This window comes from Acinonyx jubatus, chromosome C2 (genome assembly GCF_027475565.1).
Source record: "Acinonyx jubatus isolate Ajub_Pintada_27869175 chromosome C2, VMU_Ajub_asm_v1.0, whole genome shotgun sequence".
NCBI lineage: Eukaryota > Metazoa > Chordata > Mammalia > Carnivora > Felidae > Acinonyx > Acinonyx jubatus.
The window spans coordinates 108,326,084-108,353,377 of record NC_069384.1 but is presented as its reverse complement, the minus strand read 5'-3'; the positions used below and the strand labels follow the sequence as shown (position 1 = coordinate 108,353,377).

At 36.4% G+C, this 27,294-nt stretch overlaps 1 long non-coding RNA gene across 3 annotated transcripts in view; it reads left to right on the top strand.

Moving 5' to 3' along the window:
- The window catches only part of LOC106974863 (uncharacterized), a 342,416-nt gene that overhangs the window by 111,082 nt on the left and 204,040 nt on the right, over window positions 1-27,294 (top strand). For all 3 annotated transcript variants that reach the window (XR_003420874.2, XR_008297916.1, XR_008297917.1), the window contains one exon: window positions 8,588-8,752. This is a non-coding gene — a long non-coding RNA (uncharacterized LOC106974863). The remainder of the gene's footprint in view (window positions 1-8,587; window positions 8,753-27,294) is intronic.

The following is a 27,294-nucleotide window of genomic DNA, read 5'->3' as shown; positions in this document are numbered from 1 at the left end:
TTCTATAACTATGCAGATTTTTTGTACTGGACAAAAGAGGCATTCTGATTCTGATTTTACCCTTAGATAGTCTCTCTTTCAGTTCTTCCTCTTAGGTGCTACATTCTACATCCCATGGACCACCATTCTTCTCCATTCCTAGCCCTGGTCCCCAGAAACTTGGTTTTGGTAAATTATCCCAGAGGATATTCTTGCCTGCCCAGAGACAGAGTTAGCAAGCATCCTAAGTCTTGAGTATTCCAGCATACATATTGTCTTGAATAACTTATGTAGAGTGGCCCAAGGTTGTGTGAATGAGGCCTTCAGGGTCAACTTTAGCGACCAACATCCTTTACCAACCAGGAGAAAATGAGATGACCCTGGAATACTGGATACCTTTGATTGATGGTAGCAAGATTATAACAAATTCCATAAATGCCTCAAGTGAACCCAACCATACTTTAGGGCTTTGATTTGGAACTACACAGACCTCTAGATATGGTGAAACAAAGTTTGGTGGGTATTTCTGAAGATCAGACTTTTAAGAGTTAAGGAAATATCTAGAGATGATGCCCCCCTGACCCAAAAAAAATTTTTTTAATGAGTTTGTTCTGTATCATACATTTCCTCTGACCCAGCCCTCTTGCATCTAGCTTAGAGGTACACTTTTTAGAGAACTTCCCACCCCAACGATAGCTGTCTTCTGTGGAATATGAAACCATGTCCCCTAAGGCAATACCAGTACCATAGTTAATAGCTCTGTAGCTCCAGTCTAAATTATCAACACCAGTTACTAAACTGGCACATTTTTTTGGAATACATTTTTTCTTCCATGTATTTCATTGTTAGGCTTTGTGGGAATTACAAATGTATGGATATAGCTCTTACTCTTGAGCATATCATGACCCATGAAAATTCACAGAAAAGTGAAGAAACATGTTTTTGTGCTCTAAGATATCAGAGAAGGAAGTGATCATTTCAGGTTGGGGGCAAATGGTTTTATGGGTGGGATATGGCTAGATAAAGCTGGAGCTTGAACAGTATTGAGGGTTTGCAGATATGGTAAATATTGGATGGGGAATATTCAGAAAGATTCACATTGCAGCTGCAAGAAAGCTGATTATATAATTTTTATGCTTAAAACCATCCAGTGTTTACCAGTTGTGCTTCTTGAACTTGAATGTGTACATACAAATAAACAATTCAGATTCAGTGGGTCTGCAAGGCAGCCTGAGATTCTGCATTTCTTTTTTTTTTAATTTTTTTTAACATTTATTTATTTTTTGAGAAAGAGAGAGACAGAGCATGAACGGGGGAGGGTCAGAGAGAGGGAGACACAGAATCTGAAACAGGCTCCAGGCTCTGAGCTGTCAGCACAGAGCCCGACGCGGGGCTCGAACTCACGGACCGCGAGATCATGACCTGAGCTGAAGTCGGCTGCTTAACCGACTGAGCCACCCAGGTGCCCCGATTCTGCATTTCTAACAAGTTTTCTGCTGCTGCTGCTGCTGGACTCCAAATGGAACTTTGAGAAACAAAATTCTATACTGGGGGTGGGGGTAGGGCAAACTACAGCTCACAGACCAAGTCTAGCCTACCACCTGTGTTTTAATAAAGTTTTATTGGAACACAGGTACATTGATTCGTTTGCCTATTGTCTATGACTGTTTTTACACAACAGTGGTGGCATTAAATAGTTGTGGCAGAGACCATATGGCCCACGAAGCCTAAAATTTTTACTCTTATACTTTACAGAAAAGGTTTTGCCAATCTCTTGAGTATACAATAGGATAAAATCTAAATTATTTTTTTAAATATTTAAACATTTAATAAACATTTAATAATATTTTAAATAAAAAATATCTTTTTAAATTAAACATTTAAATACAATGTTTATATTTATTTTTGAGACAGAGGGAGACAGAATATGAGCAGGGGAGGGGCAGAGAGAGAGAGGGAGATACAGAATCTGAAGCAGGCTCCAGGCTCTGAGTGTCAGCACAGAGCCCGATGTGGGGCTGGAAATCATCAACCATGAGATCATGACTGGAGCTGAAGTCGGACACTCAACCACCTGAGCCACCCAGGCACCCCTAAATTCTTTAGGAATGTATGCTAGGACCAACAAAATTTGCCTTCAGTATAACTGTCCAACCTATTGCTCTGCACTCTGCCCCTTTAGAGTAGATTACTGCCATATGATCAATCTGATGGTACCCAAACCTACATGGTCTATTTCATTTCTCTGCATATACCTTTTGCCTGAAATTTCAGGATAACATTTCAGGATAACATTAGTTATCCTCTCATTGCTGACTCACTCATCTTTCTTCATTCCTTATGATATGTCTTCTGAGAAGCTTTCTCAAGGCTGGGCTAGATTTTTGCCTATGCTTACCATTGGACCCAGTATTCCTCTCTGTCAGAGCACTCATCTTTATGCACAATTCCTGCCTCTTGGTCTGTCTATCTCATTGGAAGGCAGGGATTGTGTTTCATAGTGCACAGTATATAATAGATGTTCAATAACATCTGAGTGGTTATTGGGAAATAAGGTTGTGAAACAAGAGTGGTGGGAAATAAGGTTGAACATAATAGGATGCAGCACAACAAGGATGACCTTGAAACCAGACACAAGAACTTGCTTTTCTTATTTCAGGTCAGCAATTCTCCAAATGACTTCTAAGAAATTCTGAGACTATGAAATGCTCTTTGAAAACAGGTCTTCATGGTCAGAATATTTTCAGAACCTCAGTACAATATGTCCTCCTTTTATAGATTCTTAATACACAGATTTTACAGTAAAGAAACCAGTTTCACTTTGTTTAATCCAGGATAATTCTAACTTTCTTGACTGGAATATTTTTCTTTGTTGAATTAGGAAGTGCATTTTGAGGAGATTATACTCTATGGAGTTCACTTTGGGAGATGTTGATTTGGTAACACATAGCCTGAAAGTCTATAATTGAAATGATATTCTATGAAGACCCTTCTGGCAGATGTAGAGTGCATGCTTTGGAGAGAAAGGGAATGAGGCACAAAGGTGTGCTCTGAAGTTAGGTATGAGGTGATGAAGAACATATATATGTATATCATGCCTAATAAGGAGGGTCAACATTTTTTTGACTGCTTCCTCCAGTGGGTAGCTCTCTAATATAAACAGCAACTCATTTTACATACTGGAGGGAGGTTTGCTTTGGTAAAGCTATTTGTTTTTCCGTGTTTTCTTAATTAGCAGTAATTCTCAGGTTAGAGTAATCTGATACACAATAGTAACAGGGCATCCAAAAGTCTAGAAATATTAGAAGAACAGTTATTCTCATATCTTTAATTTCAGAAGTATGCCATCTGAAAATATAATAAGCATGACATTTGAAAATCAAACTAACATTGTTTAACACTAAGTTTGTCCTATGTTTCCTAATTTTGCAGACGTCCTATAGATATTACTCATTCATTGTCTGGCATGCTGCTAAATGGGTGATGTAGGGACAATAGCTATAGGTGAAAAACAGTTGGAAATTTTCTGTGTTTTTTTTAAGTTTTTTAAACATTTATTCATTTTTGAGAGACACAGAGAGAGAAACAGAACGTGAGTGGAGGAGGGGCAGAGGGAGGGAGACACAGAATCCGAAGCAGGCTCCAGGCTCTGAGCTGTCAGCACAGAGCCCGATGTGGGGCTCAAACCCATGAACCATGAGATCACAACCTGAGCCAAAGTTGGATGCTTAACCACCTGAACCACCCAGGCGCCCCTATAGTTGTTTTTTTTTTTTTAGTGGCAAGTTTTTAATTGGATTTTAATATTTATTCTGCATCTATCAGAGATACTGGGATATTGGCAAAAAATCTAAGAGTGTTGTGTTTCCCAGACTATGTTGCATTAGTAATTCATGAAGTGTTATAATACACACACACACACACACACACACACACACACACACTCACACACATTTGGAACATGCTGGTTAGACAGAATTCTTTTCTTTACTGCAGGAATTCTTTGGGCCTCCATATATAATGTGCATTGTGAATCTGCAAGAAGAGATTTTTAACATGCCGGGTTTCTTAAGATTATTTGATCATGGAATCTTTTTGATATGAAATACCATATACCTTCACTAGTATTTTGTGGGATACCATTTGAATGCTGCTGCACTAGTATATAAAGATGCCATATATCCTTAACAGAATTACTATACAATTGCAACAGAGGGCAGCTTCAGAGCCAGAATGATATGCTGGCTCTACTACTCCGTAAAAATGTGACCTTGGGCAAGTTGCTTAATCTTTTGCAAGTCAGTTTCTGCACATGTAAAATTGATACAATAATACTGTAAGTCCCTATGTGATAGAATTGATTTTAGGATTAAATAAGATAATGTAAGCAGAGTGCTTAGCCTGGTACCTGGTATGCTGTAACTGAAGGCACAGACTGTCTTTTACTGTAATACTGTTATTATCACAACTTGCATCTACTGTTGATTTTAGCACTACCAATGTTTGTCATTATCCCTCTGTTTTCCTGCCATGTGTGATGACTTTCAAACAGTCTATTATTATGTACTAGATTATGTACTAAATATAGATCACTGTGGTAAAATCAGCTTTAATGTTAAACAAGATAACATTGTATCCTATAATTTCAAAAGATTATGTTTCTGTAAGTTTTAGAAATATTTCTCATCATGTGTGGCAGTTGAACTTACAGTTGTGGTCCTCTAAAATCCATAAGACAAAGAAAGAGTTTCTCATCCCATTAAAAGATAACAGGAATATTTCTTAAATTTGTTCCCTGAAATATATCATTGTTAAATGAAAAAGAGAGCTGCACATTTCTAGAAAAGCTAGGAAAAAAAAATTTCTTACTATTTATACTGTTGATATTAGAAGGCCAGGGAACAAAAGAATCCTTGGAAAACTATAGTCTTTCCTATAATACAGGCCTCTAGGAATTGAAGAGAAACTTGCCATTGCACAAATCTTAATACTAATATCAATAGAGTATAATAGTTTGTATTTGTAGTTGTAAATTTTTTTTAACTTTAATGATCTCTCTGATCAAATATATTCTTGTCCTGGTAGCCCTAGATAGAAATTATGCATGGGTTTATGTTGAAAATCAATGCATATAAGGAATATGTAAGGTCAAAATGTAGCAGAAATTTGTGTAGGTTTCGTCTCTTTTAAAAAAGTCTTATTAAATCTTTCAGCATCCAGTAAATAATATTTAAGTGTCTATTGTTTAAATTAGAAGGAAAATGCAAATTTTAAAGGCAGTTTAAAAGAGCATTATCACCCCTCAAATCTAGATGACCAAAAATAAAACTTTTAAATGAAAAACTATAGTCAAAAACTTACAGGTGAATTATTTGTCTTTATCTTTTACAAATAACTGAAACCTAAAGGTAATTTTGTTCCTCTTTCTGTCCTCTCCATGACATTGATGTTACTTGACTTGAGAATATTCATTTTCTTTGGAATCACAGTAGCAACAAACTGGGTCAGGAAGAAATGATTGCCAAGGCCCACCTACTGAAACCTGTCTTTGGCAAGCTCTTAGACCTCTCTTAAGCCTAGTTTCTCACCTGCAAAATAGGCCAAATAACACCAACTGTACATCCTCTACAGTATTATTGTGAGTATAACAAAAATCAAATCAATGTAGGTGAAACAGAAGTGAAAGCCACAGATTACAATATCAGTGTTAAGGATTATCGTGGATCATGAACTATTCAAACTGTTGTTGGCCCCCAGATCTTTGCAAGGCTGGCTTCTCATCCTTTAGGTTTTAACTTAAATGTCGTCTCTTCAGAGAGATGACCAGTTAATCTAAAGTAGAAATTCACAACTTCTACAAGTCGCTCTTTGTCTACTTCCCTTTTCATACCACTCTTGTCTCTTTGCCTACTTGTTGTTTGTGTGTGTGTGTGTGTGTGTGTGTGTGTGTGTGTGTGTGTGTGTGTGTTTGCCTCCCTGTTCTGTAGTGTGAGTTCCACGTGGCTGGGACTGCTGTGTTCTATGTTCGTTGCTGACCCACAAATGTGTGGAACAGTGTACAATGAGGGAATGTGCTATTTACAGTCACTCCTGTCTAGATACATCTGTTCAAATGGATTTAGGTCTTAGAGCTGAGTCAAACGAACATTTTCATATAACTTTCTGTGTAGTTGGCAATAAATGGTTTCAGAAAGCAACACATGCATCCTCCCAACCTAATGAGAAACTATCCCAAAGAGAATTGTTTTCTCTGTGGAGTCACTTTCACCTCAGAAAAGGTCACTTGATTTAAAATGCTGAACAGAATTCATCTGTCTCCAGACAGAAGAGATCTATTTTTTGATTCTCCCTTTTAGAACAGCTTAGACCCCTCTTCTGGTATCACTGTCTTCAGGGCCAGCCAGGAATTATGATTGAAAAGCTGCTAGGTCAATCTGGCATTCCCAAATGGCACAAATACACTGTGCATGTTGGTTAACAAGCTAGGCAGTTTATTCCTATTAAATAAAGAACCCAGAGGTTTATGTTACTGGGGAAGTGAAATGCCCAGACCTTACAAAAATAACAAACGAACCCCAAAGTCTTTACAATTCCTTTTAAACTCTTAAACCATCTAGCTTCTTGTTAGTGTCTCTGGATTTTTGCCTACCGCGCCTCTCCTCACTCCTTTAGCTCCAGCCAGGCTGGCCTCCTTGCTGTTCCTACAAGCCTCTACAAGCTCCCTTCCCCCAAGTATCACCAAGCCTTGCCTCAAATAGCCTTCAGGTATTTGCTCAAATGTCACCTTAGAGATGCCTTCCTGTCTACCCTTTTTAAAATCACAAAAACTGCTCTACACACCCTATCACCTTCCCTGCTGCTTCATTTTTTCCCATAGCCCTTATCCGATATATCTGCTTTATTTATTTGTTTATTTTCTGTTTCTTCTTACCATAATCTAGTCCTATGAAAGCAGAACTTTTTGCAAGTTCACTGCTATGTACTGTCCAGCACATGGCAAGCAATTAATAAATATTTACTGAATTAATGAATGAAGAATTTAATATGCAAAAGAGTAGTATCAGTTGAATAATTAAAGCTCAAACAATTCATTAAAATTGATTATGTACAGTTCTCCAACACTTGAAGCTGAGTGTTAATTAGATTGCTGCAAGGAACAGAAACTGTCGGGTTACTCCAGGACGCAGGATTTTATTTTAAAGGATTTAGGGAGAGTGAGTAAGAAAGTAAGGAAATGGAATGTCATTCAGACTGTGATTCAGGATACAGCACTGACCTAGTGCTGTGGGTCTTGAACTTTATAACACATCAGAATCATCTGGGGTGCTTATTGAAAACACAGTCTGCTGGCCCCCACCACACCCCATTTTAGATTGAGTAAATCTGCACGGGCCCTGAGAATTTGCACTCCTAACCATTTCCCAAGTGTTTCTGATGTTGCTAGAGCAGGTCTGCACTTTAAGTACCCTAACCTAGTAATATTAAAGCCACTATGTTGACCTTAGGGCAGTCTAGGACTAGTGACTTGTTCCTTCAACTTTGCGTCCGTATTCCTGTTTCATTTTATTCTGACACCAATCCTTATTTTTATCTCAAGTCCTTGGCTTACTCAAGAGAATCTAGTGCCTCAAGACTTCTGCTTTTGCTTTTTGTTTCCCTCTGCATTTGTACCTGTCAACTATGTCATTTTCCTTTAAAGCCCCCTGAGATATTTCAGTCACTCCTCAGTAGAGAGTAACCCTGTAGGGCACAGCTCTTGAAATACATACCCTTTGGTCACACAATGATCCTGGACTAGCAAAGTCATATGAAATAAGGCATAATCACCTATATGTAACACATCTCATCTATCTGTTCGGAAAGGGTCTGTGAGAATCAAGACATTTGAGGGTTTTCAGAATAGGGCTCTGTATATGACAGGCAACTTGCCTGCAGTATCTACTTCAAAGTGATTAAGGATATTTTGAAACAGTATTGAAGAGAATGCCTTTATTTCACTGTCAAGTAATCCATAAATTAGCCTAATAATACTGCGCAAATTTTTGTTTTTCTGGACCTTAGTTTCCCCTGTGATAAACGGAAGGAAAGCAAGTTCCTTTCCATATACAGTGTGCTGATTTGATTAATCTAATTTGCTAGTGTATATACATAGATGCATGGCTAGGTCATCCTTAATCTCCAGGGTGCTATGATCCAATCTATTTTGGCTGAACTTTATATTCTCTTGCCTTCTTCTCCTCCCCCCTCCCTCCCCCTCCCTCTCCTCTTTCTCCTTCTTCCTCTTCTTCTTCCCCTTCCCTTCCTTTTACTTCTTCTTCTTTAAAGAATAGATACAGAACCAGCTTGTTTGCCAAGTGGTTCTGCCACCTACCATCCATGTGACCTTGGGCAGATGTCTTTGTCTGAGCTTCAATTTCCTCATCCATAAAACTTGGACTATAATAGCTTCCTTACAGTGTTGTAAGATTAAATGAGTTTATTATGTGTAAAATTACTCATAATAGTTGGGGATGAAATGTAGCTGGCACATAGAAAAGACTATGTAAATGCTCTTAAACTTATTTTCATATATAGTAGTCCCACTTATCTGCGGTTTTGCTTTCCACAGTTTCAGTTATCTGTGATCAACCACAGTCTGGAAACAGATGATCCTCCTCTGACAAATGGTCAGCAGGTCAGTAGCAGCCTAACGCTACGTCATGCTGCCTGCATCATTCGCCGCACTTCATCTCGTTTCATGGGCATTTTGTCATCTCACATCATCACAAGAAGGGTGAGTACAATACAATGAGATATTCTGAGAGAGAGAGAGAGAGAGAGAGAGAGAGCGAGCATATTCACATAATGTTTATTATACCATGTTGTTATTTCTGTTCTACTTTATCATTAGTTATTATTCATCTCCCACTATGCCTAATTCATAAGTTAAACCTTATCATAGGCATGTGTGCATAGGAAAAAAACATAGTATATAGGGTCGGTACTATCTGCAATTTCAGGTATCCACTGGAGTTCTTGGAACATATTCTCTACAGATAAGGGGGGACTACTGTATTTTCATCTGTATTTAATATTTTGTCCTTTTCAATACACATTATTATACTGTGCATTGGATTTTTACTTAGAATTTCACTTAAAATATGAAGTTATCAGAAAGTCCTATAGTAAAATTCTATTGTAGTGAGGAAATTTCAAAGTGTTTTAGAAATACCTATATCCTTTTAAAAGATATTTCTGGAAGCAAGGAGGCATGTGACACTCTGTAAAAGACAAAACTACAAGAACATGAAACATATCAATAATCCTTGGCAAAGGCTAGGGAGGAGGGGAGAATATTGACCACAAAGTGGCACAAGAGTACTTTTGGGAGTGACGGCCATAGTCTCTATCCTGGACACATGGCTGAATATGTTTGTCAAAACTCATATACAAAAGAAGGAATTAATTCTATTGTATCTATGTTGTAGCTCTATAAACCTGACACTTATTTTGAAAACTGCTTCTTTTGATCTGGGAGATTCTGTAGAACATGCAGCTGTGTATAATTCTGATCCTGAAAAGTGACTTCCTAAACTTGGATTCATTTTTATTTCAAGTGCTGGAAATATAACATAAAATATCAGTAGAAGCACTGCCATAGCTGCCACCATCTTTGTAGCACCTGCTATTTGCATGTTGGGTTAGACAGTCTGTGGCACTTTCTTATCAAACAGCTCTAACCTTCCTTGCACCACTGCCTTAAATGCCATCTCTCCTCCACCTCTATCTGCTCCTACTCATTTCTCCTTGGGTGCTTAGGCTTCCCCTCACCCAGGAAATGGGAACAAAATGCCTATTTGATATTTTTTTATGTTATTTTGAGTGACACAATTTTATAACGGTTATTTTCCAAATTGTTGCTGCTGGTGTTCGGAAAAAAGTTATTGTATGTGTATCTTCTGTTCATTAACATAGATAAATTTTATATTTTGTAAATATTTTTGTTATCATTTAAAAATCATATTAAGGAAGCTTCTAGTTTGCTATTTTAAATTATGAAAATGTTAAATCTTATGCAACTTTATTTCTGCATCTGCTGAAATCACATTTTTTTAATCTTCATTTTGTTAATGTGAATTATGCTAATTTTTAAGTGTTAAAACAACTTTGATTATTATCATCTTTATTATATTGTATTTATTTTATATTTTTTGAAAATGATTAACTAACATCTTGTTTAGGGTTTTGGGGTCTATGTACATGGGTGGTATTGAGCTTAATTTTCTTTCCTTGTGGTTTCCTTGTCAGATTTTGATATGAAAATTATGGTAGCTTCACAGAAGTTAAATAATTTTCACTTCCCCCTTTATATTCTAGGGGTTTTTGTAAGTTTGAGGACAACTGTTTCTTAAATGCTTGGAAAAGTTCACTAGGGAAGCCATCTTGGCCTATAGTTTTCTTTAAGAAGTTTTTCATTATGGTTTTAATTTCTTTAATAATCACAGGACTATTCACATTTTTCTATCTTCTTAGTTCATATTGGTATATGTTCTTTATTAGAATTGTGTCCATACCACTTAAATTTTCAATATTTTATTGGTATGAAGTTGCTTATTACATGCTCATATATATTTTCAATGTCTGTAGGATCTATAGTGATGTTCTTTGGTTGATATGTGTTGTCTCTTGTTTTTTGTGATTATTCTTCCAAGAATTTTATCAACATACTAGTCTTTTCAAAGAATCAGCCTGTGGCTTTGTTGATTCCCACTAATGTGTTTGTTTATTTCATTAGTTTCTGCTCTTATCATTCTTCCATGAATGCTCTTATCATTTTCTTTGAGTTTATTTTGCTTTTCTTTTTCTTCCTGAGATACATGCTTGGCTCAATTTTCAACCCTTGCTTTCTGATTTATGTATTTAATTTTAAAGGCTATAAATATCCTTTAACACTTCTTCATATATATCACAAAAATTTGGATACTTAATCATTTGTTATTTTGTTATAATTTAGATTAAAAACTTTCCTAACTTTTACTTTAATTCATTATTTGACACATAGGTTATTTATATTTCTTAATTTCCAAATATAGAGATATTTGCTAGTTGTCTTTCTATTATTGATTTCTATGGTTTAGCTTCAATAAGATCAGATTTTAATCCCTTGAAATTTGCTTTTACACCCAGTATATGGTCAACTTTTGTGTGAGTGCAGTAGTTGGCTTTATCTGGGATTTAAAATCTGATATCCATTGACTTCCAAGAAGCCCACAGATAAGAATTCAGGAAGTTTGTGAACTTGAATGGGCAAAAAACTACATCTTTATTTTTATCGATCTCTAAGTGAAATTTAATGTTTTCTTCAATAGTGAATCAATAAATCAGAATTGGCTACCAACATAGATATTTTCAAATCACATAGCAACTATTGGAAATATCGTAAATGTTGTTTCTCCTTACTATATTAAAATGTGTTAGTTACTAGAATACCTGCTAGATCATTGTATAATGCATTGATAAAGAAACACATGGAGGCAGCTGGGTGGCTCAGTCAGTTTAGCGTCAGACTATAGCTCAGTCATAGTCTCATGGTTGATGAGTTCGAGCCCTGCTTCTGACTCTGCACTGATAATGTGGTGCCTGCTTCAGATCCTCTGTCTCCCTCTCTCTCTCTGCCCCTCTCCTGTGCTCTCTCTCTCTCTTTCAAAAATAAATAAACATTAAAAAAGGAAACACATGTATTACTGTACTATAAGTTTTTAAACATTTTGATAGCTGATTTTTAATATAATTGGTTTCCTTTGTATTCCTAAGCATTGTTTTATGCATTTGAGAACATTACTCTGAAAAGAATCCATAGGTTTCACCAGACTTCTAAAGGGTCTCATGGTACACACACACACACACACACACACACACACACACACACACAAAGTTAAGAATGCTATTGCAACAGAAGGGAAGGCAGAGTATATGGATATAGAAGCAGGGAGTTGAGCAGAGTTGGTACTGGAGTTCTTTTTGCTGTTGCTTCTAATTTTCTGAGTGCTACAGATGTCAAGGTCATCAGGAGAGAGTGGGAAAGGAGGGAGGAGATAATGGAAATTTGAGTATAGGAAAGAAGGTGTGAATTAGTTTTCCACAAGAAGAAGAAAGTTAATTTCTTAGGAGAATGCAGGGCAGTGCTGAATGCCCACTCGTATTTTCGAATTTAAAGGGAGAGAATCACGTGTCTTTCTCCTGCTCTGTTCAATTGCATGGAGCAGGAGAAAGACTCTCTCCCAGCACTGCAAAGTGAGTAAAGAGTCGAACTAAACAGAATTAGGATTTTTTCAAAAGAGAAAGGTTAAGGGAGAGATGAACAAGGAAATTAATGATCTACATAAAAGTGATACCAGAGATGAATACCCAATACCCAGCTGGGTAAAGAGGGAAGTGAGAACACAAAGGAGTTATGGTCAGTGGTAAGATCAGTAGATAGGAGGTTTCCATGAGGTGGATGAATCTGTAGAGTAAGGAACACTGCAGTAAATAAACTGGAGAGAGAAGAGATAGATTAGAGAGAGAGAATGAAAAGAATGTTCTTAAATACACTAATAGAAATTATGGTTTAAGGGAGTGAGAAGCAAGTGAATATTTTAGGGAGGTTTATAAGCTTACAAATTTAATTTTGACATTGAAATCAATCCCTCTTTTCTTGACTCTCCCTTTCTGAAGTTTCCATGCCTAACCCTCAAGGCACACTGGCATTATCTTCTCTGCCTCTGATTTCTTTTTTTTTCCTGAAGAGAGGAAGTTGGCTTCCCTCTCAGTATTCCTTAGACTCATGCTGTTATGGAGTAGCAATCTTGCAAATTAGTAAAAGAGTGGCTGAGAATATATCCTTTGCATTTACTGTGTACTCTGTACCATTAGGTACTTTTTGTGTGTCTCTCACACATAATCCTATAACAATATAGTTGAATAAGCTGAAGCTTGAAGAAGGAAATTAACAAGATTAATGTAACACAGGTATACCTGATGGAACTGGAATTTAAAAAAGTATCTGACTGTAAACCCTTGATTTTCTAATGCTGTTACCTTGTTCAGGACTCTTATTTCACCACCATTTATAGGACAGACTTATACCCAAGCCTAACTATGGTCACTGCTGATGGTTCCCTGGAGAAGTTTATTCATGTTCTTAAATAATACTGAAACATGAATCTTAATTTTGCCATAGTTTTTTAAATTAGTGACCCTTAATTTTCCTTTCCTTTACTTTTCTTTCTTGTCTATCTTCCTTGAGCCAGCGATCTGTTTTGAGACTATGTAAATAAAATGTTCCCCCAAGTCCCTTTACTTAAAAGTATTCAAAATTTGTGTGTCTTCCGTTTTCCCTTTTACATTACATTATTCTCAGTGTTATAATTTCTGTAAATTGTGATTCAGATTGTTCCTACACAATGTCAGAATGGCCAATTTGTTATGTAATCCATGGAGGGAAAATCAAATTATTTGTTTAATACTATGTATATCTAGCATGTTGTAGAGTGACCAGATTTTTAAACTGTCATTGGGATGATTTTGTGCTGCCTAGATTTAACTCATGTGTTATGATGATAAAACAGTTTAATATAAGACTTCGGGTGCAGCTGAACATATTCATTCATTCATTCATTCATTCATTCATTCATTCATTCATGTAACCCCCCTCCACTAATTCCAGTGTATTGAAAGGATATGGTATGAGAGGTAGTGCTGTTTCTAAAGTTACTCTTAGCTATGGGAAGTCCTTAGGAATCGTAAAGAGATTTTAAAAATAAAAATTTTTGGGGACCCACCCCTATATATTTTAATTCAGCAGTTCTAGGGCGGAAGTACATTACCTTTGTGATGATAGGAAAAGACACCCCTCTGTGAATGCTGCCACTTGGCACCCCTCCCCCTAGGGTGTGGGGCTTGGCAAGTAGAGCATGGGATGGATTTTAGCTTTACCTCTTTGATCAGACGTTTGTGCAGCACCCCAAAAAGCAGCACTGGGTCTTGGGATCTTTAAAATGCTCTCTCTCTGTCATTGTTAGCAGCACCATTGTACTAAATGCTCTCCTAAGTGAATATTGGCTACAAGCTTCTGACCCTCTGACCACTGTATACGTTTGTATTGGGAAAGTAGGACTTCTGAGTTATTTTTTACATTGGATAATTCTAATGCTGTACAGAATTGACTCTCTTCCATCACCTGTGTTTATATGATACCAAGTATTAAAACAAAGTAAATATATTATCTATGTATGCCATTTGTGTGTTTCTAAGTTCCAGAATTACCTAAAGTTTTCATGGTTGAGTACAATTAATAACTTTAATTATAATACTAATAATTTAGTAAATTTATTGCCTATTCAGAATTGACCACTATTTACTGAGTTCTCCTGGGATGATATTCTGTGGTCACAAATATAGAGATACAAAAAAATGGTCTTGCCTGGAAAAATTAGCACTCAGGATGAGAAAATCTTGTGATTACAAACTTAAACTTTAAAATATCTTTTTAGTTTTAGAATTTGCCAAGCTATTTCTAGGAGGGATGGTATAAATTTGTCAAATCTAGGAAACAAATAATGCTATAAAGAGCAAAATAGAATTGATCAGGAGACACTATCTAGGGCATAGGATAAAAATGGTTTTAAATTCTCAAGGAAAAAAAAATCAAGGATAATTACTTTTTAGAGACTTTGGCTATTCTGAAGTTACTCTGTCCATGACAAAAGTAATGATTTTGAAAAGTAAATGCAACAGCTCAAAATAGCTCTCCTTTAAAAAAGATTTAAATGTAATTGTCATCTTCGGGAAGTAGAGATGGATTTTGCACTTTTAAAAATGAAATCAGAGTTCTTAAGAGAAAGAACAAAGTAGAGAAGAAAAGTGTAGAAAATAGTTTAATAACCATGATGAAAGTTCCTAGGATGATCTCAGGTCATAACTAAAAATGAGTCTATACCTGAAATAGATTTTAAGGTTTTAATATCAAACTAAATAATCATAAGTACACATCATTTTTCCTGCAAGCTCCATATTGGTTATCATTTTTCTACTTTGTAAAATCTTGATGTGCATTTTTTCTGGTGATAAATGGAAGATTGCTCCTATTTTACTCCCTATTCTCCAATTAAAAAAACATTAAAAAAATGTCTAGTGTCATGGGCATTGTATTTATACAATGTTACCTACTATTCCTTTACTTACTTATTTATATCTTTAAAGAGATTAAAATCTTAAAATAAATTAATGTTGTTTTTCTGTGAAAATTTTCATGTAAAAATAATATTAATATTTATTTTTCAAATGATAGAATTCTCCCCAGATTAATGTGAGATTACAAAGAATGAGGTGGGTTTCTGAAGTCATAGTTGTGTTTTCTTATGGAGGCTGGCAAATGAACAAGTGTGTATTTCAAGATGATTTAAAATTCAAGACCAAATATGCTATTTGAAAAGCAGCCATTGTTATTTCAGTGAATATTAATGACTATTTACTATACACCAGACTGTAGGAACATCAATATGAAGCAGGATATTACCAATGGGGAAAGTTCTTGCTCATTAAAGTGATTCTGAAATGTCAGATAATGAATTATCTCAAAAATAGAATCACAGAGGTCTCTGTGAGTCATATGAATCATGGTTTTGTTATAAAAGTTATTTAAGTATTTAAAATAACAAAATATGGTATTTTCTCCTATATCAGTAACCCGTTATACTGGATTTTTACAAAACCATTTTATTTCAAAGTAAAACACAGATACAGAAACTCTTCACAAACAGATGGATAGTTTATTGATGTATTTGAGGCGAGCACCATGTAATCAAGAAATAGAACTTTGTCAGTTCCCCAGAATCCCTCCATGAAAGTTAACATAACTTTCCTGTTAAAAGTCCTGAGTCTTTCTTTCAGTATATTACAACATAAGTGGGAGTTGGTGTGTGTGTGTGGGTGGGTGGGGAGAGTGGAACATGTAGTGAAAAAACTGCAAATTAAAAAAATACTTTAAAAACATTTATTCCAGGGATGCCGGGGTGGCTCAGTTGGTTAAGAGTCTGACTTTGACTCAGGTCATGGTTTTGCAGTTCGTGAGTTCAAGTCAGTCTCTGTGCTGACAGCTCAGAGCCTGGAACCTGCTTTGGATTCTGTGTTTCCCTCTTTCTCTGCCCCTCCCCAGCTTGTGCTCTATCTCTCAAAAATAAATAAATGTTAAAAAAAATTTATGCCAATTCCTAAAGTAATCACTCTCTTCTTTTCTTTAAAGTTTTCTTACCCAAGTGTGAATTCCTACAAAGTATAGTTTAGTCTTGCCTCTTTAAAAATTTTGTTTGAAATATTTTTAAAGTCTCTTTTAATTGGTAGTTTTTTTTTTTAATTTTATGTACCCCCCCAGCTCCCACTTACATTGTTTGTGGTGAAAGACTCAGGACACTTGACTAGTAAATTTCCCACTGTCTAGATTTGGTTAAATGCATTTTCATGGTCAACATCATCATGTACCTCTGTCCTTGTAAATTGGTGACTGGTACCTGGAGTTTATTTTATTTTTTTATTTTTAAAAATTTTTATATTTATTTATTTTTTATTGGGGGGGAGGGGCAGAGAGGAAGGAAGACATAGAATCTGAAGCAGGCTCCAGGCTCTGAGCTGTCAGCACAGAGCCCGATGCGGGGCTGGAACCCACGAACCATGAGATCATGACCTGAGCTGAAGTTCGCCACTTAACTGACTGAGCCACCCAGGCGCCCCTGGTACCTGGAGTTTAATCCATTGATTGAACTCAGATTGTATCCCTTTGGCAAGACTCTAGGGCCTGGTGTATTTCTTCATCAGAAGGCATGTAATGTTAGAAGATGTTAGAAGATGTTCAGTGATCAAGTGGGGTCCTGAATCCTTTTGTCATGACCTTTGAAGTTTTTGATAGCTTCTTCACTGTATGATTGGATAAGCTTTCTAGGTTCATCATTCACATTTTTGTGTGAAATTTGTTTTTGAAAGGGGCTTTGCTCAAATAGCTTTTTTCCTTTCACAGTGCTCTCTTATCTCTTGTTTTAGCATCGTGTTCCAAAACATGGCAACTTACTTTCTGAGAAGATAGCAGCTTACTTTCTGAGATTCCCTGGCTCTCTTCCCCTTCTCTACTTTTATCTAGACCTTCTATTTCCTTCATCTCTGTTACATACGCTGCTTGATTTTGATTCTACTTCCAGCAATTTCTCCTCAGTGTGGGCTCTAGCCAAAAAAAAAAAAAAAGGCCATGGCAAGTTGGTTTCAAGAGTACACAGGCTCTAAGGGCTAAACTTCTCAATCCTTTTAGCTCCTCTCATGCAATCCTCTTATTCATCCAATACTGAATTGGGCAGAACTTCTGATTTTAACTCCTGTTTCCTAATCAGCTTGATGTACTTTCCAGTGATTAGCTGTTGGCTCTTTTGGGTTTTTATTTATTCTTAGATCCATCAGATTCCCTACTTCTTTCCTCTGCTTTCTCTTGCTCAAGTGCTAATGGCATTAAGTCTTGGGGCTATAGTTTGTCTTCATGTGCTTTGTATTTTGAGGTTCATGAGGGTAATCTGTCACCTCATGTTTTCCATGGCTTAGTTACTGTGGTTTTTCTGTCTGTTTTTATGTTGGGATTCAAGGCTTGTTGCTGTCCCTATCTTTCCAGACTCCTCTTACACTAGATTTTGGTATTGATAATTTGTAGTAGGTACCAAATTTTAATAAACATGTATGGAAGAAGATTGAGAAGATTGTCTTCATTACTTAATAGGAGTAGTACTTTTAAAACTTCAGAAAATTGGATTATACTTTATTTGTATCAGCAGAGCAGCTGTTGATAGTGGATACTGGTCTCAGAAACCTCTAGGAAGCTGAGATAGTAATACAGGGAAAATAGTGGTAGAAAATAAAATAACACATTAAAACTTACATGGTAAATAATCGACCAATAGTCAGAAAATAGACTCCATGATATTTTTGTCATGCAAAAATCATAAGAATATGATGATTTTATTATCTGATGAAGACCTACTTCTGAATGTTTACTCATTTTGAAACAAATAGCTATTTTTAATGTCGTTGTGGAACACTTTTAAGGGAAAGGTAGAAAAACTATTTCAAGGTTCTTTTTAAAAATAAGATCCCTGTAAAGACACCAAGCTCTGGGGGACTGAAATAGCCTTGCTGGATGAGTGGACTGAATAGCTTGGAAGGCAATATCATCTCTTTCAGGTCATCAGAACATCATTAAGTAATCACTGATAATACTGCAAAAGATATTATCCCTGTGGTTCTTAAGAGCTAATGCAGCTTCCAGGGAATAGAGGCAGAGTGCAACAAGCAATGGTGTTAGAAACCTTAAGATCGTGCTCCAATCCTGGTGTTGCCATTTATCATCTGTGTGATCATGGGCAAGCCATGTAATTTCTTTAAACCTGGAATTTTTCCCCTGTAAAATGTATATTGTATTGTGATCTGTGGCACAGTAAAAGACCTTGAGGTAGTTTGAAACAATTATAAATGTTATTAGGAAAATCCCAATTTCCAGGGAGTGCCTTATGCACATAAAAACTGCATCTCTTCCTCAGTTTTTAGTCTTTGGGAAGTGGCACAGCACCTGTTCAGTTGTCCAGGCCGGAAGTTGTGATTGTTTCTTGTCCTTTTTTACTGGCATCTAAACAATCACCAGGGCCTACACGGTCTTCTTCTTAAATATCTCTCAAATTTATTTATTTCTCACTATACTTATCATCACTATTATAATTCAGGCTACCACTGCCTTTGTCTGAATTATTGTTAGAGAACCCTTAGGACTTTTCCTGTCTTACAGGTCTTACATTTTCTAAGAAGAGTCTCCATGGTACAGCCAGAGCAATTGTTCCAAAGTATACAAAACTATGATACTTTCTTCTTTGAGCCTTCTTAATTAATTATTACTATATTTAGATAAATTTCCAACTCTTTCACATGACTTCTAAGGCCTTTGCCTTTCCAGCCCCATTTGTCACCAGTTTATAGTCCTTGCTTATTACTGTGCAGTTCACCAGAACTAGCCAGAGTCTCCCAAGGGTGCTCTACTTTCCTTCGCCTCCACAGCAGTGTTTTTGCCTGGAGTATACTTTTAGCTACTCCATGTCTTCCAACACCAACTGCTAGCTTCCCTGAATCCCAAAGACTGGGTTGACTGTGCCTCCTATATTCCTACAGTACCCTAATTTGTACTTATTTTTCATTATTTTTGCCTATTCAGTTAACTGCTTTCCACATGTGAACTCAGCTCCAGGAGAACAAAGACTATGAAATTTTTACTTTTATATCTCTTGTGCCTCTCAACAATATTTGTTGGATGAATGGTTTAACATGCTGTTCCCAAAAAACTCTTGCTCTATAGCCATAATGATGAGCTATCCAGGCAGTTTTGGTTAGGAGACTATTCTGAGTCAAACCACAAAAAACAGCTTCAACTTTGAAGGATAGGAACACTCACATTCTTCCCATTGTTATGTAGAGGTTCAAATTATGTTTTAATGTTTTAAGAAAATATTTGATAGTTGTATTAACCATCTCCCCCCAAATTTGTTTTATTACCTTTCTAGATATTAAGCAGAATCTTTATGCATTAATATATGTGCTGATAGCTCTCTGTGGTATTGTTGTCTTTCCTTCAGATGCATAATGACTGAAGCTCTTGAAAATACATAGCTGTCCATCAGTCATTCTCTTAAGTTGTTTACTGGAAAAAAGCCAATGTGAGCCCTTGGTACTCACAGGTGAAAAAACTCCAAAAAGCCAAAAGTAAAAAAAATAAAACTCAAGACACTAGAGGGGGAAGAAATGAGAAACCATTCATTCAAAGCTTCTATGCTGGCTCTTTTGAAAACACCACCACCACCACCAACAACAACAACAACTTACTCATAAGGAAATTTTTACTGACTATAGCAGGGTTATGTTGTTCTGGGCCTCTCCCTCCATTTTCCACATCCCTGAATTCCCCCTTTCAGGAAGATAGGAAAATGTCTGATCAGGAGGAAGCTCATCTGGTGTGCCTAAGTGTTTTTCCACCTATTTCACGATGGTATTTCTTCCCACTATTGGAATATCTGAGAACATAGAAAATAAAAAGTTTATTACCTTTTATATTTCCAAAGAGGGCTCTAAAAACCACTCTGAGAGTGTAATGTAACTTGTCAGTACTGCATTCTTTGAAGAAACTTAATACACAACTCATCTAAGTAGGTGGACCCTCCAGTTCATCCTAACATGTCTGAGATTATATGGGTATATTGTTTCAGTAGAGCTATCAAGTGGACATCAGTTTGACAAAAGTATCAATATCATCATATTCAAGGCAATAGCAATATATTGATACTAATGTTGTTCGAATGCCCATGGGCTGTGAACAGTTTAAAATTTTTTTTTAATGTTTGTTTATTTTTGAGAGAGGGAGAGAGACAGGAAGAGAATGGGGAAGGAGCCCCCGCTCCATTTCTACTAATGTGGGATGGTGGAGGTTAAGTAATGGGAATAATGTGGGGGGAGGGACAGAGAGAGAGGGAGACACAGAATCCAAAGCAGGCTCCAGGCTCTGAGCTATCCGAACAGGGGCTCTGAACAGTTTTAAAGTTTAAAAGTCAAGGAAGGGTCCGGGAGGTTTACAGTTGTAAAGAGAACTGATTTGGGAGTTAGGAGTCTTGGATATTGAGTTAAGCTGCCACTACCTCTGACTCCTTCAAAAACTCATGAGTATATGGTTCAGTTTCCTGTCTGACTAAAATGTTACTCCATATGTAGAAGGAGGTGAAGTCAAATAAATCTATGGATATTGAAAAGTTAAAGTGCTTAATTGGTGCAGTTGAAGCACTGCTAGAATATAGGAGACTTGGACTCCTGTTAAGTTACTGGGTAACACCCTTAGTAAGCCTCTAGTCAACCACCCAAAGGCCTTCTCTCTTGCTATGGAGTCCACTTTGCCATTTCTGTGTCTCCTGAGGAAGGATTACAATGTCAGTATAATAACACCACCACCCTTTCCCAAAGTAGCCTTCAACAAATTCCTGACTGGAGTTGGTGTATACATACCCCAGCTCCCTTCCCCCTCAGGGAAAATTCTCAGGCATGTGTTTGACTCTGACTCCAAATTTCCCTAGAAGGATTAACCTCCTGTTACCGTTCCTTCCTTTTCTTTCTTCCCTTCTCCCTTACCAATACTTCTTGCACTTCTCAAATAAATGACTTCTGCGTATGTGTTCTTATCTCAAGGTTTTCTTTCTAGGAGAACTCAAATTAAGAAAATAAAAATGTACCCTCTATTTCTAGTTAATATTATTAGTGATGCTCTTGGACTCCTCTTCCTTTGCTTTAGGAAGAGAATGGGGAAGGAGCCCCGCTCCATTTCTACTAGCGTGGGGGTGGTGGAGGTTAGGTAATGGGAATAATCTTTTTCTCCTTAAAAAGTCTTGTGCTGAGGGTAGAGTCCTGGTCAGTGTTAGCACATAGCCTTTGAACTAGACACTTCTAAGTAGTTCTTGCAGTGAGGTGGATGACATCACCTTTGGTAGTTCTCTGAGCTCAGAGTATAACAGGAATATCCCACTGAGTCTGCTGTATCAGGTCTCTGGGTTACATCCTCTCTGGCTACAAGTCAAGAGGTTCTCAGAGAAATTCACAGAGATGTAGGAAGAACTTGTTAAGATTAGGACAATGATCTTGGGACAAGGGTGAACAAGAACAGCGGGGGAAAGGACGCACAGGCGAGTGCTTGGGCAGCATGCACACTACCTGGCCTGAAGGAGGTGTAGAACAGATTGTGCCAGCTGAGCAGAGAATTAGCTGCTAGCAAACCCATGAGGGAGGAGACTATTGGGGCCTAGTTCTTAAATGGTAAGCACTTCACTGGCCACTGACAAAGTAGGGAGATGTGGGGGTAGGAAGAGGGCTCTAGGTAGACAAAACTGAATATGCAAAGCACAGAGGCTTATGATGACTCATGTATTTACTCTGGGAAAAGTGTTTTCATGGTCCTTGTTTAATGCCACTACTGTTATCACTTATGACATTTGTGTATTTTAACTTTTGTTAAAAAGTTATTTATTTTTATTTTTGAGAGAGAGAGAGAATGAGAATGAGTGGGACAGGGGCAGAGAGAGCAGGGGTAAAGGGTCTGAAGGAGGCTTCTTGAACTCATGTACCTTGAGATCATGACTTGAGCCGATGTCGGATGCTTAACCAACTGAGCCACCCACGTGCCCCATGTGTTTTAACTTCTAATTAATAAGGTGAAAAATGGTTTTAGATAGCAATAGTGATAGGAGTTATATTTCTTAAAAATTTCTATTTCTTAAAAATTTGAGAAACAAAACATCCTCGTAACTAAAAAATTTTTTTAAACTTTAAAAATGATTGAATTCAGAATCTGCCACCTAATGGCTGGCTTTTCTGACCTTTAACGAGCCTTGTGATGTCAGTGTTTGTTATCTTCATCATAACATCTCTTCCTCCTGCAAGCCATTCATGTTTTGGATGTCAAGGCAGGGTAGCTGCCTGGCTATGTTAGGATGGCTTTCATTCTGTTCTCAATGAAGAGGAATTGTCATCTTTGAAATGTCTCATCACCTTCTACAGTCTTCCTTCTGACACAAACCTTAAATTTCTTTTTTTTAAATGCCTATTTATTTGTTGTTGAGAGAGAGAGAGACAGGGCATGAACAGGGTAGGGACAGAGAGAGACAGAGAGAGAGAGAGAGAGAAAGAGAAAATCTGAAGCAGGCTCTGATCTGTCAGCATAGAACCCGATGTGGGGCTCAAACCCATGAACCATGAGATCATGACCTGAGCAGAAGTTGGACACTTAATCAACTAATCCACCCGGGCACCCCCAAACCTTAAATTTCATAAGCATTTTGAATCGGATATATTAAAAACAATAGATTATATTTTTAGTTATTTTTGCTTTTTTTCCCAGCAAGACACCAGGAGTCACATTTCCCAGTCAGCTGGCACTCTGGGTATTAGTTCTTAAGGACACATTAGTAAATATTCCAGCTCTATGGAACCCTGTTGTTGAAGCAAATGTCCATGTTGCAAGACCCCAAAAGGAATTATCACTCCAGGGTTGAAAATCCTTCTGTGAGAGTGTTAATGCCCTCTTTCTGCCTGGCTTCCTAAATTTGGATTATATTGATTATATTTTAATTCCTACTTTATATAGTTCCATCTCTACTCTGAGCTGGAAATAAATATCCAATGGATATAAAATTATTAAATTACACCATATCACTCAATTGTACAATGGGAACATTTGTGAAAATTTCTAATAGAAAACTTACATTCTAGTTACTATGTTAGGTAAAACCTTTCTTCAGAGTTGTACAATTGTCAATTAATTATTTATAAATCAACCAAAAAATACCTAAAATAGAAAGACAAAAATATGCTTGATATATAGCAGTAGAATCATCATGGAGAGTTAAAAATACCTACTTATGTGAGGCAAGAAATGGGGTAGAAGAAAGATAATCTCACTCCCCCACCCAAAGGCCTTATAAAACTATTTGACTCTAAATTATATATATGTCTTACTTTATGGAAATTAAGAAGTGGGCTATAAAGAGATTTGGAAGTCTAGAAGAAAACATTTTAAGAGTATATATTTGTGTTCTTTTAAATTAAAATTATGTAAGAATTTAGCTGTATTTAATTTGAAGAGAATTGGTTGATGAGTGATAACTTAATAATTGCCATAAGTCTCTTTCAAAGATTAAGGGAAGAAAGTAAGAACATGTATATTTTTTTCTCTTTATTGTTTTGGCTTTATTCTTTATTTTTTTTTATTATTTAGGTATAGTTGATATACAATGTTATATTAGTTTCAGATGCACAACATAGTGAATGGACAATTCTACACAATGCTCACCACAACTATAGTTACCATCTGTCACCATACAATGTTATTGTAATATTATTGACTATATTCCTTATGCTGCACTTTTCATCTCCATCACTTATTTATTTTATAACTGGAAAATTTGTACCTCTTAATTCCCTCACCTATTTTGCCCATGGTCCCACCCTCTCCTTCTGACAACCACCAGTTTGTTCTCTGTATTTATGAGTCTCTTTTGTTTTTTGTTTGTTTTTCTTTGCTTTTTTAGATTCCTTGTATAAGTGAAATCATGTGGTATTTATCTTTCTATGACTGACCTATTTCACTTAGCATAAACTCCTCTAGGTCCATCAGTGTTGTTACAAATGGCAAGATCTCATTCTTTTTTATGGCTTAATAATATTTCACTGTATGTTTCAAAGGAAGTGAAAACACTACCCCAAGAAGATATCTGCACCCCACTTTGTAACAGCATTATTTATAGTAACCGAGACATGGAAACAACCTAAGTGTTTGTTGATGGATGAATGGTTAAAGAAGTTGTGATACACACACACACACACACACACACACACACACACACACACACACTGGAATGTTATTCAGCTGTAAAAAATGAGGATCTCCTACCATTTGTTACAACGTGGATAGACCTTGAAGGCACTATGCTAAGTGAAATAAGTATAATGGAGAAAGACAAGTACTGTATGATTAAAAAAAATACACACAGAAAACAACAGCAACAACAACAACAACAAAACCTCCTAGAAAAAGAGATCACACTTGTGGTTATGTGGAAGGTAGGGGGAGGGAAAATTGTGGTCAAAAGGTGCAAACTTCCAGGTATAAGATAAATAAGTACTAGGGATGTAATGTACAATATGATGTCTAAAGCTAATGATGCTGTATGATATATAGGAAAGTTGTTAAGACAAGTAAATCCTCTGAGTTCTCATCACAAGGAGAATTTTTTTTCTTTTTTTCTCTTTCTTTTTATTTTATCTATATGACAAGATGGATGTTAGCTGAACCTATTGTGATAATCATTTGAAAATATATGTAAATTGAACCATTATGCAGTAACACCTTAAATTTATAGAGTAATCTATGTCAACTATTTCTTTTTAAAAAAAATTTTTTTAACATTTATTCATCTTTGAGAGACAGAGAAAGAGAGAGAGCATGAGTGGGGGAGGAGCAGAGAGAGAGGGAGACACAGAATCTGAAGCAGGCTCCAGGCTCTGAGCTGTCAGCACAGAGCCTAATGTGGGACCTGAACTCACTGGCTGCGAGATCATGACCTGAGCTGCAGTCAGAAGTCAGATGCTTAACCGACTGAGCCACCCAGGTGTCCCAATGTCAACTATTTCTTAGCAAAACTGGGGGAAAAAAGTTAAGTACACATCAGAATGGCTTGATCATTGATAAAGTAATGCAATCTTGGATTTAGAAACAATAGTACATTTAGATGAAAGGAACTAATTTTGATTTTTTGACCTAATCCCATATTACCTAATAGTATTCCTATGAACCCTTTACAGGTAATGCAGGTTTGACAGTTTGTCTAGAAATTTAGATTTGGGAACCATTCACAGGACTTCTTTTATGGTGTATCTGGCTGAGTCCAAGGAAGATGCGTATTTTTCAGATTTGTACAAAAGTGGCTTATATTCACAATCTGTGCATCTACAGAGCTGTGTCTGCCCAGAAAGTCTGCATTTTTTGCATTCATAGGGGCACTCTATGAGGTGGTAGCATATCTGATCCATAAAATCAATTTAAACTGGAAATTGGATGAACTCTTAAGAAACACATGTAGAGGAAAAGAACTAGAAGGTCAATAGAAGTGAGTGGGAGGAAGATAAGGAACAAAATAATGTGATAGAAACATAATGTTATAAGAAAGAAGAAATTAAAGCGAACACAAGACAAAGTTATGAAGGAGGAAGGTGTCAGTGGTACCAAGTGCAACAAAAATCTTCAGCAGGGGTTAGGATTGGAAAATCATTATTGAATTACTAATGTTAGAGAATTTAGGGAAAGTTGATAATATAATCCAGATTCATTTAATTTATACATCTATTAGTTTACTCATTTACATATTTAAAATATTTATCCAAATCCCTTTTATGTTCTGGGCATGTGCTGACATGGGAAGTTTGTTTAGTGAGTACCTGATGAAGACAGGGGGATATTCAAGAGAAAAACATGATGGGAGCCAGACAGGCCTCTTTTATGAAGATTTATTCAAGAAAAGAAAAATCTAGTTACCTTTAAAATAGAAGTTCAGATATAAAGAAACTCATTGATAATAATACAATAACAGGAGGAGACTTTAACACCCCACTTATAGCAATGGACAGATCATCTAAGCATAAGATAAACAAGGACACAATGGCTTTGAATGACACTTAGACCAGATAGACTTAACAGATATATATATATTCAGAGCATTTCATCCTAAAGCAGCAGAATATACATTCTTTTGAGTGCACATGGAACATTCTCTAGGAACTATCACATACTGGGTCACAATTCAGGCTTCTACCAGTACAAAAAGATTGAGATCATACCGTGCATATTTTCCAACCACAACGCTCTGAAAGTTGAAGTCAACCACAAGAAAAAAATTTGAAAGATCACCAATACATTCTTGTTAAAGAATGAATGGGTTAACAAGGAATTTAAAGAAAAACTAAAAACCTACAGGGAAGCCAATGAAAATGAAAACATAAAAGTCCAAAACCTTTGGGATGCAACAAAGACAGTCATAAGAGGGAAGTATATAGCAATTCAGGCCTTTCTCCAGAAGGCAAAAAAGTCTTAAATACACAACCTAACCTTACACATAGAAGAGCTGGAAAAAGAACAGCAGATAAAGCCCTAAACCAGCAGAAAAAGGAAAATAATAAAGGTTAGCACAGAAATAAATTATATAGAAGTAAGAAAAACAGTAGAACAGATAAATGAAACTAGGAACTGGTTTTTTGAAAGAATTAGCAAAATTGATAAACCACTAGCCAGACTTATCAAAATAAATAAATAAATACATAAATAAATAAATAAATAAATAAATAAATAAATAAATAAAATCACAAATGAAAGAGGAGAGATCACAACCAACACTGCAGAAATAACAATTATAAAAGAAATTATGAGCAATAATATGCCAACACATTGGGCAACATGGAAGAAAAGGATAAATTCCTAGAAGCATATAGACTACCAAAACTGAAAAGGAAGAAATAGAAATTTTGAACAGACATATAACCAGTAAAGAAATTGAATCAGTAATCAAAAATCTCCCAACAAACAAGAGTTCAGGGCCAGATGGCCTCCCAGGTAAATTATACCAAACACTCAGAGATGAATTAATACCTATTCTTCTGAAACTGTTCCAAAAAATAGAAGTGGAAGGAATCCTTCCA